This window comes from Chiroxiphia lanceolata, chromosome 7, assembly GCF_009829145.1.
Source record: "Chiroxiphia lanceolata isolate bChiLan1 chromosome 7, bChiLan1.pri, whole genome shotgun sequence".
Taxonomy (NCBI): domain Eukaryota; kingdom Metazoa; phylum Chordata; class Aves; order Passeriformes; family Pipridae; genus Chiroxiphia; species Chiroxiphia lanceolata.
In genome coordinates this window covers 59506-71773 of record NC_045643.1, presented here as the reverse complement: position 1 = coordinate 71773, position 12268 = coordinate 59506, and the positions used below count along the sequence as shown (strand labels likewise).

The following is a 12268-nucleotide window of genomic DNA, read 5'->3' as shown; positions in this document are numbered from 1 at the left end:
GGAGAGCGTGTTGGGTTATGCCCGTGCTCCTTGATTTAAATGGTTTTCTGTCATTCCTCATTTATTCTAATGTTCATCATGAGTAAAACTCCCTCTGGATGGGGAAAACTGTAGATGCTGGCAGAGCTGGAGTTGCCATGAAGAGATGAATGTGATGGGCTACCCGGGTAGGTGGCCGAGATAAATTGGAAATTCCTTCGTGTCTTCGCAAAAAAAAAAAGGAGAAGGACAAAAATCTTTCCTTGAAGTAAGTCACTCAAAGCTTTCTGTGCAACCTGGAATAGACCATTTCCTTTTGATGTTAGTTAGTCCTCTTGAGTTTTATTTTACAGTATGTTAGTTAGGGAAGAAAAAGGCCTTTTGGAAAAAAAACAAAGTGTTTCCACTTCCTCAGGAATGTCTTTCCCCTTTTAACAAATAACTGGTTGACAGTTTCAACTCAAAGGCATAAATAGGTTCCATCTCCCAAGCAGAACTTTCTGGCAAAGGTACCATTTTCTGGAAATAGCTTGTTTTACACCTGTTTTTTTGAATATGCTATGAATTTCAGAACCCAGCTTCTCCAGTAGTCCCTCGATATCATCAGATATTGAGCAGTGGAACCTGGTCATCTTTCCGCAGATAGCAGTGAAATTTAATAGACAGGATATAGAAATGACAGATATTTAAAACTGATAGAAATTTAAAACTTACAGGACAGACCTGGGACATTTTGCAGTTCATCACTTTTGACATCCATGCGGATTCTTCCTGCATGGGCATTCTGAGTGAAAATCTTAAAGCAGTAACGAAAAATGTATTTTCAAATGTTTATATCTGGGGACATAAAGTCAAATGGAACTGAGATGTGCATTATATTAACCAGATGGTAACGTCTTATTTACATTTCCCATATTAAACCATCTGTGCTTGAACTGGGGAGATGCTGTCTCCTGCTCCAGTTGGGAGTTTGGCTGCAGGGGGTGTAGCATGGCTTTTGTTAGCATCCAATTTTCCTCTCTCATCAGAGCTGAATATGTTACACTCCTTTTATTTAACCTGGTTTTAATTAGGGGGTTACAAAGTGTACTTGGCTCTTCCATGCAATCAGCTGGCACTCTGGATTTTGCTGCCTGTAGACAAAACTGGAATTTCTTGCCTTGTTTTCCCTTGATACTGAACTTACAGCCCGCTTCCTCTGTTTTTCCCCTGGTTCCCTCATCCTTCTCCACCACTAAATCCCTCATTCTCCTCAGTGTGAAATCCTGGCTCTGCTGAAGTCAATGAAAGTCTTGACATCAGCTTCAACAGGGTCAGGATTTCTCCCTGGGTGTTTGTTTTCTTTAAGCACTCCCAGCCTGTAACTCTGTCCAACTTTTCCTTAAGCCAAGTTCAACACTTCCCTCTTCACCATCACTGTCACTCTTCTGTGAACTCTCTCCAAATTATAATGTTGGATGCCCAGAATGTTCCGTGCTATTTCAGGTGTTGTCTAACCAGTAACCTCATGGAAATACTATTTTTTTTTACTATCAGCTTCACTAGGTTGTTTGTTTTTCACTTTTCCCTTGTTTTATTGGCGTATTGCGTTGCATTTTCATGTCATTAATAGAGATGGACAAAAAGACCAGACCTACCATTGACCTCCCAATGGAATCCACCAGCTCTGCCAACACTATACTCTGTTGGTTGCCTTTTTGCTTTTTCTCCCATCTAGTTCTTATCCTTCATGGGCTGTTCCCATCCAGGCCAATTTGAGTTCATCTTATGTGATCTGAAGAGACACCACACTGAAGGCTTCACCGTGGTAAAAATCCGATACATGTGGGAACCAGATGCTGTCATCTATGGAAATGTTCATGATTTGAAGAGGAATTTCAAGGAAAATTTGTTTCCCTTCTATGTCAAAATGAACTATGAAATCTGCCCACAAAGTGATATTTTTTTCAATGAGGAAGAAACCATTCACTGATAAAAACTGTCTGAATGACATTTTCTATGTTAATTCGAATTACCTAAGCTTGTGCAAAACTGAAATGGAAAAGACAGAATAGTTGGATAAAATCAAGCGTGTAAACTCTAATAAAATCCAGGTGTACTGACAGAATGCTCTTAAAAATCAAGGAACATCACTTCCCAGTAGAAAACTTCCTGATGAGAGAAGTTGTGACCAACAGCAGTAGCCTACGTTATGTGATTTCTTCTCCCAGCCCCCCGTGTGCTTCTCATTTCCTGGGAAAACCACACATTTTCAGAGTTGTGTAGTATTTCTCCTCTTAAGGATTTTTTTTCTTTTCAAATCTGCCACAGAAAATATGAGTCCCTTCAGGAAGTGGCGGGTACAAACCAGGCTACAACTATCCAACACTCAGCATGGAGCATCCTTTCTTGGGCTTTCCCATCCCTGGAAGTGTCCAAGGCCAGGTTGGACAGGGCTTGGAGCAACCTGGGCTAGTGGAAGGTGTCCCTGCCCATGGCAGGGGGTGGCACTGGATGAGCTTTAAGGTGCCTTCCAACCCAAACCATTCTGGGGTTCTGTGAACATCATTCACTTAGAAGTGGCAAAAAACCACCTCGGTGTCACATTGTGGATAACCTCTATTACTTGGAACTGGAGGACAACTTCAGTGCTTGGGGGTGTGTGCTCAGAAAGCTTTTCTGCCTCAAGAAATGCCGCTCAGCATTTAAAGAAGTCCCCTCAATTTTTTTAACTTAAGACGTGTCATTCCTGTTGTATCCTTCACAGATGGTAGCAGTGGGTTCCTCGGGGTATCAGTGCTTGTCCCCTCGTCACTAAGTCAAGAGACTCAGGAAAAGGCTTTTCCAGCACTCCTCCCTGCTGTGGGCAATGAGGTATGCTTCTCCAGCCCAAATCTGAGCTCTTGCCCACATGTCCTAGCTCTTCATCTCACGGCCTTTATTAGCATTTGGGGATCATTCCAGATGGGCCACGCCTTGCTGGAGGCAGGTCGTGCTGGGAATGCGAGCCGGGGTCCGAGAGCCCGTTTGCTTTGGCCAGGGCGGTGCGAGTGCGGTCGGAGGAGCAGCTGGGCAGCGCCTCCGCTCCGTGTGCGGAGGGTCCTGGCCATTTTCCTTGGCACAGGGCCAGCAGCTCCTGCCACACTCACGTTACGGGGCTGCGTTTGAACTCCCCTCCGTCATCCCGAGCAGCCAGCTGTGACAGATCCGTACAGGCACCACGCTACACATGCTGTACGTTGGCTGCAGCTGGGATAAATATTATTTCTATATCATGATGAGGATGAAATAATATCTCCAGAGGATTTGGAAGAGAGACGGAGGAGACTCAGTTTGTCGTGGTCTGCCCTTGGGCTCCTTTTCTTTTCTCCTCCTGTTTTCAGGAAGGAAAAAACCCAGCCTGCTATGAAGGGGATTTCAACTCTCCCTCGGACCCTGGTCAGGAAAACAGAGCACATTGTTTGTGATGGCAGTGTCCACCCAAATGGCTCAGGGGCCAAATTAAGGCTGAGGAGGAAATTCATCCTCTCCAAAGATGAAAGGTCTGCATTGCTTTCTTCCCTTGCCTCTGCTGGTTCCCATGCATGCCTCCCTCTGCTTGAGGGATGAAGAATGAGAACCATGGAATCATGGAATATCCTGAGTTGGAAGAGACCCAAAAGGATCATCCAGTCCAACTCCTGGCCCTGCCAAGGACACCCCAACAATCCCACCCAGTCCCTAAGAGCTCTGGCAGCCTTGGGGCTGTGACCAGTGCCCTGGGGAGCCTGTTCAGTGCCCAGCCACCCTCTGGGGAAAGAAGAACCTTTCCCTGATATCCAGCCTAACCCTGCCCTGACACAGCTCCATGCCGTTCTCTCCGGTCCTGTTTTGGCACCCGAGGAGGTAGTGGGATCCCTGGGGAAGATATGGGACTACTACTTCAGGGAAGGGCAAGTAACTACTTGTGTGCTGAATCTCCTTGACCCATTTGTTAACCCCCCCAGCCTCCAAACCAGGATAACATTCCCTTTCTCTCACTCTTTACTTGCCTCTGCTATCAGGATGCTTCCTGTCTCCCCACCTCTGAAGCAGAGCCTGACATCAGCAGTCATCAGCCTGGAGGGGAGAGCAGGAAAATAGAGACTAATTTAATTGGTAAAAGCCCTTCTATGAATTGAAAGTTCAGGCTCTCATCTCATATTTTTAACCCCTAAGTGAATCTGGTTGCTCTGCTAAAGGCTCTTCAGGAGATCCAACACGTGATTCTGGGAGATGATGTGTTGTCGTGTGGGTGGTGGGGGACTGACAGGCAGTGTAGTGACAATGTGCTGGCAGGGCCCTTTCCACTCCCCTTCCTTTGTGTAAACATGTGACATCCCATGCCAGGTTTGGAAACTGGGTTTTTCTGTAAAAGAGAGGGAGGTTTGCCATGCAGGACAGGCAGCCAGGGTGGGGGTTTGGTGATTACCCCAGCCAGATGTGCTCTTGTCTTTCCAGTGAGTCCCTTCTGGGTTCAGTTACCCAGGGTGAGTAATCTGTCTTTTAAAGAGGGGGAAATAAACCAACAAACAAAAAAACAAAACAAAACAAACAGCCAAAACAAAACAAAAACCCCCGAAACAAAACAAACCCCAACCAATCAACCAAACAAAAGCCAACCAAACAACCAAACAAAACCTTTCTGGGCTGCCCCTGGACACACCTGCCCTTTAAATAAAGTGGAAGCAAGTGACATCTGGAGCCCCTCTGCTCTGGGGCCAGGCTGGGAGAGCTGGGGGGGTTCCCCTGGAGAAGAGGAGGCTCCAGGGAGACCTGAGAGCCCCTTCCAGGGCCTAAAGGAACTCCAGGAGAGCTGGAGAGGGACTGGGGACAAGGGATGGAGGGACAGGACAAGGGGGAATGGCTTCCCAGTGCCAGAGGGCAGGGTTAGATGGGATACTGGGAAGGAATTGTTGGCTGTGAGGGTGGTGAGGCCCTGGCACAGATTTCCCAGGGAAGCACCATTTTCCAGGAGTGGCAGCTTTGTGTGCTGGGAAGGAAGCATTTATTTGGAGACTTTCCCTTCCAGACAGATGATGGTTTTGTGATGAGCTGGCAAATCTCAAAGTGCTCTCTACTCATGTAGGTGGGTAAGCAGTGCTCAGTGGGACCCTCTCCCACCCCCTCTTCCTTGGTGGCTTGATGTACGTATTTTATTTGAAAATACTCTGTTTGGGGGAACTTTCCAATTCTTTTTTTTTTGAAGGCTTGCACAAGTTTTGAAACAGCTCAAAAATCAGATTCAAAACTGAGCAGGAAAACCCTGTTTTGGGCAGGCTGGGTTCCTGGCTTGTTTAGTAGAGTTAATAATGTATTCCTAAAATCTCAGACAATTTGAGATAACTTGTTTCAGCATGAACCCAAACTGGCAATCAAAGTAGCCAGGCACTTCTCATTGAAGTGATTGCTGCTGCAATAATTTCACTGTCATAATTTTCTGCCTGCAAATGTTGTTTTATGCTTTTTAGGTCCTATTCTCCTTTCTGTTTCTGCAGGGGTTGGTGGTACAGTATCACCCTTGAAGTGAACATCTCAGGGGCTGGAAGGCTGGAAATCCCTTCCCTGAACTGTAAAGGCATCCTACATAGCTTGGATATATCTCACAGGCAAAGCCATTTTCACTGTCCTTTGGTTGACACTGAAAATCAAAGGCAGAGAAGATGTAAGACAGCAACAGGCAGAAATCAACTAAAATCCAGCACCCTTCAATCTGGGTTTGATTCTGTGCCTGCCAGGCTCTTGTGACTGGGGGTTTTATGTCCTTGGGGGTCATGCACAGGGAGCTGGGGGACTGCCACCACATCCTGCCCTGGGCAAACCAGCAGAGCCACCCCGTCAGGTCCCCTCAGCTCTGAGATCATCTGTTTTGCTGCTGTCCAGAGCTGACTCACTGCTAACACGTGCTGCTTCTTGGCCTTATTTATTGCTGTGACATGACATCCAAAATAAACAACGCCTGAGGTCCTTCTACCCCTTCCCCTGCTCGGGGCTCCAGATGGGAGCGGTGCCTGTGCCGGGGAATGTGCACTCCCCAGACAATGATGGATCAGCTGGTGTGCTGAGGGCTGTCAGCCAAGCCCCAACCTGTTTAGTCTAATGGGCAAAGCGAGCTCCAAGGAAGGGCTGGCGGGCAGCTCTGCTTTAAACAGAGGGACTGAGGTGTGTCCCGTCCTCCCCTGCAGATCAGTCACAGTTCAGAGAAGCTGGTGCTGCCTCAGATGGGATATTTGCCCATGGGCTGGTGTGCTTCCAGCCCTCGCCCCTCCCAAAGCACAGAAGAGGAGCAGAGAACCTGTCAGAAGTGGGTCTCAGTTGGGGTGGGTGTAGGGTAGGGCTTACGGGCCCTGTGGGTGCAGGGCGATGGAGGAAGCAGGAATAGGGAAAATAACGGGATCACAACTCCAGTTTGCTGTTCTTTAAATGGCAAATCTATCCCAAAGGGCAGCTTGATGGATTTCATTCATGGCTGTTCCTACCCTATATCATCTCAGAGAAGTGCCACTTCGGGTTTGTATATCTTTCACTGACATGTATATTTAGCACTCATTAACCACTTACCTTGGGCTAATTATTCAACTTTTGTTCCAAACTCCAAATTTCCTTGTTTCCATGAGTTCTTCAAGCCAAAGAGACCACTCCTGACAGATTCATTTCAGCTTTGTCTGAGGGCTTGCTATAGCCTTTTGGCTTGTTTGGACGATATTTTCCAGGCTGTTTTTTAAAATTATTAGTCAGAGTGAAACCATCTCAGTCTTTTAAACCTGCAAACGATTCTTACTCATTTCAGGTAAAAGTGAATTCAGAACTTCTGTTGCTTTTTACAAGAAAAAAAATTAATTCATTACATCTTGGTGCTTCAGCCAAGCTGGTTGCAATTAACTTTGCTGTTTCTGTCCACGTTTTTCCTGCTCTAGTTTCTACGTGCTTTTCACTGTTTTGTTCCATCTTCAATGGCCTGATGGTTTGTTTTCCATCTATTTAACCTTTGTCAGCACACAAACTCCCAGGAATGACAGGTCCTGGAGTGCTCAGTCCGTGCACAATGTCTTCTTTGGTTGGTGTTTTAACTCAAGTGCACTTAAGCACACGCTTAAACCTGACTTCAGCACAATCTGAGCCTCTGTCAGATAAATGCAGGCAGGGTTGGGGCTGTTTCCTGCCAAAGCACCTGAGGCAGGAGGGCTTGTGAGCCTGGTGCAGGTGTGGTGGGGAATACCCAGCTCTGCTTTGCCGTGATTTCCTGTCTGCACAGCAACCGAAAATGATGCACTGAGTCAAATCAGAGACCCAACCACTGGGGTTTTCCCCCTCCAACGGAAACTGAACTCAAAGGGGACCAGGTCGGCAGCTGAACCAAACCAGAACAAACCTTTGAGGCACAGAACTTAGAAAAAAGAGTTTAAATGGCTTTGCAGTGCCCAGATCTGGGGCAGTCCCTCCTGGGATGGGGATGCACCGAGCTCATGACACGAGGGGCCCCCGGGAGGGGAGTTGGCATCTCCCCTTCTTGGCTGCCTGGGCCATCAAAGTTTCATCATCCCACCCTGGGGGAGTGTTTTGATTTCATCAGATCAGCAGATTTCTCCAAGAAGTGCTCTGCCTTTGGCTTTAGCATTTGGGGTTTTTTTATTATTATTGTTATTTCCGCTGCTCAGCTGTGGAACATGTTGCACATGTACAAGAAATCCTCCATGGACTGCAGGAAAGCAATAAACAGCCCAAGCTGAGTAGGAAGTGGATGGAAACCCAACCCAGAAAAATGAGAAGTGGAACTTTCAGCCTTGGCTTGACTCTGTGCCCAGTGATGCTGATGCTGTGCTGTCACTGAGTGCAGCAGGCTTAGGCCAGTCCTGGGAGCTTTGGAGAAACCCAGTTCTAGAGCAATGCAGGGTTTATTCAAGCCCTTTCTCAATTTTTTTTTTTTTTTTGTTACGCCCCATTTTTTCCAGGTGAATTCCACTCACATGTCACATAACCCCCATTTCAAATAGCCATGCCAGTGCCTCCAACCAAGGGCTTCTCATTCAGTCCAAAGGCATTGTGCTGCTTTCCCAGGAGCTCAGGGGCAGGCCAGAACATCCAAAAGGCATCCTCAGATTCAGTAAAAATAAAAACATTGATTTTATTTTTTAGACTTGTCTATGCAGCAGTGGAACAAAACATGGTGAAGGAGGCAGGAAGATTTCTCCCTCTGGTTTTGCTTATTTCCTTGGGCAGAGCTGGCGTAGGGGTGGGGAAAAGCTGGAAGCAAAACTCCAGCTCTGGGACTGGAGAAATCAGCCTGCTGGGTTGCTCTGCTCCAGATTCCAGACTCTGCTACAAAGCTTCCCCCCAGGGCTGCGCAAATATCGCTGCCACAAGGATCCCTCTGTGGGGCCTGTTTTCAAGTAGTTTAGTGCTACTTTGTGGTTTTCAGGAGAAAGTGTTGGAAAAGAAAGTAGCAGCAAGAATCCAAGCCAAACTTGCTAATTTTGGCTGATTGTTCTTTTTCTGATTTCCGATTGCTGCTACATTTTCGCTATTTTTACTTAAAACCACAGAAATAAGGAAAAACTGAGTTACGTTATGAAGATTTCCATTCACTGCTCTGACTGAATAGAGCTCAGCTTTGTGTTACTCTGCAAGGGCAGGATATTCCCCTCCTCCTTGTTGTTTTGCTGATACTGAATCATATTTCATAGTGATACTGAATTGGAAAAATTGAGCCTGACTCTTAGACACCTCAAAATGTGAGTTTAGTCAAATTAAACCTAAGACCAGTTTCATATTTTGTGGCCTTTCAGTACCTAAAGGAGCTCCAAGAGAGCTTGAGAGGGACTTCAGACAAGGGCCTGGAGGGACAGGACAAGGGGGAATGGCTTCCCACTGCCAGAGGGCAGGTTAGATGGGATATTGGGAAGAAATTCTTCCCTGGGAGGCTGGGGAGGCCCTGGCACAGGTTGCCCAGAGCAGCTGTGGCTGCCCCATCCCTGCAAGTGTCCAAGGCCAGGCTTGGTGCCATGGAACATGTCCCTGCCCGTGGCAGGGGGCAGAATGGGATGATCTTTAATGTTCCTTCCAACCCAAACCATTCTGGGATTCTCTGTTTATGATTTTTGGTGCTGGTACAGCACCATACAACAGCAATCCTCATAAGCTTTGAGGTGTTTATGAGAGCTGGGGAGCTTGTGCTTCACCCATCTTATCTTTCTCTATAAATTACTGATTTTGGTGCAGACTCAGATGCAAAGTTCCCCTTGCCTGGAGCATGGACTGCTGGCTGGATGTCCTGGGTGGTGGCTGGAGGTGCCTGAGACACAAGTTCTGCTGTAAAACACGACAGGTGAGCCCGGCGTCTGTGGGACTCGAGGCCAAGGCCACATCTGCTCATTGAGAGCAGACTGAAGAAGCAGGCAAAGGATGCAGCGAGATGACAGGAATATCAAATCTGTTTGCTCAGGGAAGGGTCATTTTCTGTAACACCTGCTTGTTACTGTCTTCTGCTCAGCATGGAGTCCTCTTACAACCTGGTGTTGAGGGACCTCGTCTGGGCTGCCAAAAATCCAGAGGGAGTCACTCTTTCATGAGCCATCCCTTCCTCCCTTTTATGTTGTTAGGAATTTCCCTGTGTGCCTCACAAATTCCCTTTGGATTACGTTGCATCCAAGTGAAAGTAATTCAGCCCAGTTTGGCTTCTCTAACCAAAGGGAGCACTCGTTCTCCTCCTCTTCTCCTGGATCTTTTCTTAGTGTTTCCAGTACCTCAGCCCAATGGCCTGCAGAAGAGAAGTGATCTCAGGCCAGGCCCAATTATCACCACTGCCCACTCTGGCTGGGAGGAGATGTTTGCCTAGAATTCCAGTTAGTCGTGGGGTTTCCATGAGGAAACAGCAGCATGGAAAGGTGGGTGACTCGTTGCTGCTCCCAGCTGAGGTTACAGACCCCCTTCATGGCTGGGGCAGTGAGCCAAGGGGGGAGATAAGGGGTCAACACACCAGTGACTTGGAATTATAATCCTGGCATCTCCACACTGTGCTCCTGCTGCCTCTGAAACACGGTAAACACGGATCTGAGGAAAACAAGAAGTGCTTGAACGCTCTCCAAGGGAATGATTATTGCTTTTTTCTTTTCTACCCCTGTAGTAAACTCCCCTTTGTCAAAATGAAAACTTTCCAGGAGAAAAAAAAAAGAGCTTGAAAAGATTCTGGTCGAGTCTTTCATTTGTTTGTTTCCAAATGTCATTTTAATGAAGTCCAAGAGCTGTATCAGATTTTGCAAAAGTCAGAATGAAAACAAGATGTATCCATTTCACCATTAAAAACAGAGCTGGAAAGGAAGATTAGACAATTCCCCTGCCTTTACATGGGAGTGACTATTTTCAGGATACAGATAAAACGCCAGGACCCTTTTGATTTGCTTTCATCCCCTTCCCCAAAATGCAGTCTCCCTTTTCACTTTGTGAAAAGTGCTACCACACCTTGAACACTCCATGCTCCCTCTGGATTGAGGCTGACCTCAGTTAGGAATGCACAATTAGAAGTCTTGATTAGAGTATCCCACCCCAGAGCACATCCCCTTGCATGAGATGCCATCAGTGGTGTTCCCCTGTACCAGGCTCCTGCCCTGCTCCAGCCCTCATCCCACACAAAATCTTGCCACAACCTTTCCATGGATCTTTGTCACCTCCTTTCTACCCGGGGTTTTATCAATTGTCCTGGGAATTAATTTACACCAGTGCTGGAGAAACTCCTTTATATCTGTAAGATACTTAAGCCAAACCCACACTGCTGCTACTATTGGATCCACTTAATGAAATCCAAACATTCTGGGAGAATGTATCGATTTCACCTACAGTTTCAACAGGAAATTATGGAAACATTTCCATCCTGTATAGTAATTTTTTTTTCCTGCATTGCCTGTTTTTCTACCATAACTGTAACATGCAGAGTAGTTATGTTCAGATTTCTATCTGAGTTTTTAGCGTAAAAGTCAAACCAAACCAAACATTTCAGCTTCATTGGTAATTTGCTTTCATTTGTATTTGGAAAAAGTAGAAAATCACACATTTGTATGCTCGCTTCCCTGAAGACAAATGCTTTGGAGAGCACTTTTCCCTGACTTTTGTGCTCAAAAGTGTCAAGGAAATCTGAGTCACTTGTCTGCTTTGAATTGCAAAGAGTAAATGGGCTTCTCAACCCCTTGGGCTGTGTTGGAACCTCAGCCAGAGGCCTCTATTAATAACCCAGCAAGTTTTTGTGTGACACTTTCTTATCCTCATGGCACAGATGGGAATGTGGCACGGTGGTGGTTCTCCAAGGTCACCCAACAGCCAGAGCCCGAGTCCTCTCCTGCTGCCCATTGACCTACTTGAACCGGATAAAATGCATCATCCTCTTACACAACAGCTCCTCCATTAATGCACACCAGAAAACTAGGAATATTTTTACAGAAATTTCCACGGGAAACTCTCGCTTTCTTCATCAGAAACATCTGTCTTGGGAAATTCTGCTTTCATCTCTAGGGAAGATTCAAAATGCCAGCAAGGGAGGTTTGCCTTCAAGTTCTCTTCCCCAATACATTGCCCAGTTGGAGAGGAAATCCGTACCAGCAGAGCCAACCATGCAGCTGCAGCAGTTTGCTAAGAGATGGGTCCTGCAAATCCTGAGCCAGGACTCACCCACACGCTGGCAGCACAGCCTGTGCCCGCTGTGCCAAGCGAGTGAAGCGCTGGGAAAACCTTCGGGCCACACCCAGTTACGGTGTGTTGGTGCAGATGCTGTGACACAGAATGCCAGAATGGTTTGGGTTGGAAGGGATCTCTAAAGATCATCCAGTGCCACCCCCTGCCATGGGCTGGGACACCTTCCACTAGACCAGGTTGCTCCAAGCCCCGTCCAGCCTGGCCTTGAATGTTTTGAGGGATGGGGCATCTATCACCTCTCTGAGCACCAAGTTCCAGTCTTTTACCACCCTCACAGCAAAGAACTTCTTCCTTATATCTAATCTAAATTTCCAGGGACATCCTTGCTTCACCACTCCAGCTGACTAGTCTCTTAGAGGCCAAAACACAGTATCCAAAGCACCAAAAAGACATGTGGACCTGCTGGAGCGAGCCCAGAGGAGGCCACACAGATGCTCCAAGGGCTGGAGCCCCTCTGCTCTGGGGCCAGGCTGGGAGAGCTGGGGGGGTTCCCCTGGAGAAGAGAAGGCTCCAGGGAGACCTGAGAGCCCCTTGCAGGGCCTAAAGGGGCTCCAGGAGAGCTGGAGAGGGACTGGGGACAAGGGATGGAGGGACAGGACACAGGGAATGG

At 47.2% G+C, this 12268-nt stretch overlaps 1 long non-coding RNA gene across 1 annotated transcript in view; it reads left to right on the top strand.

Moving 5' to 3' along the window:
• Window positions 1–9387, top strand: part of LOC116789490 — an 87349-nt gene extending 77962 nt beyond the window's left edge. The window contains exon 10 of the long non-coding RNA XR_004358049.1: window positions 9196–9387. This is a non-coding gene — a long non-coding RNA (uncharacterized LOC116789490). The remainder of the gene's footprint in view (window positions 1–9195) is intronic.
• The last annotated feature ends 2881 nt before the right edge of the window (window positions 9388–12268 follow it).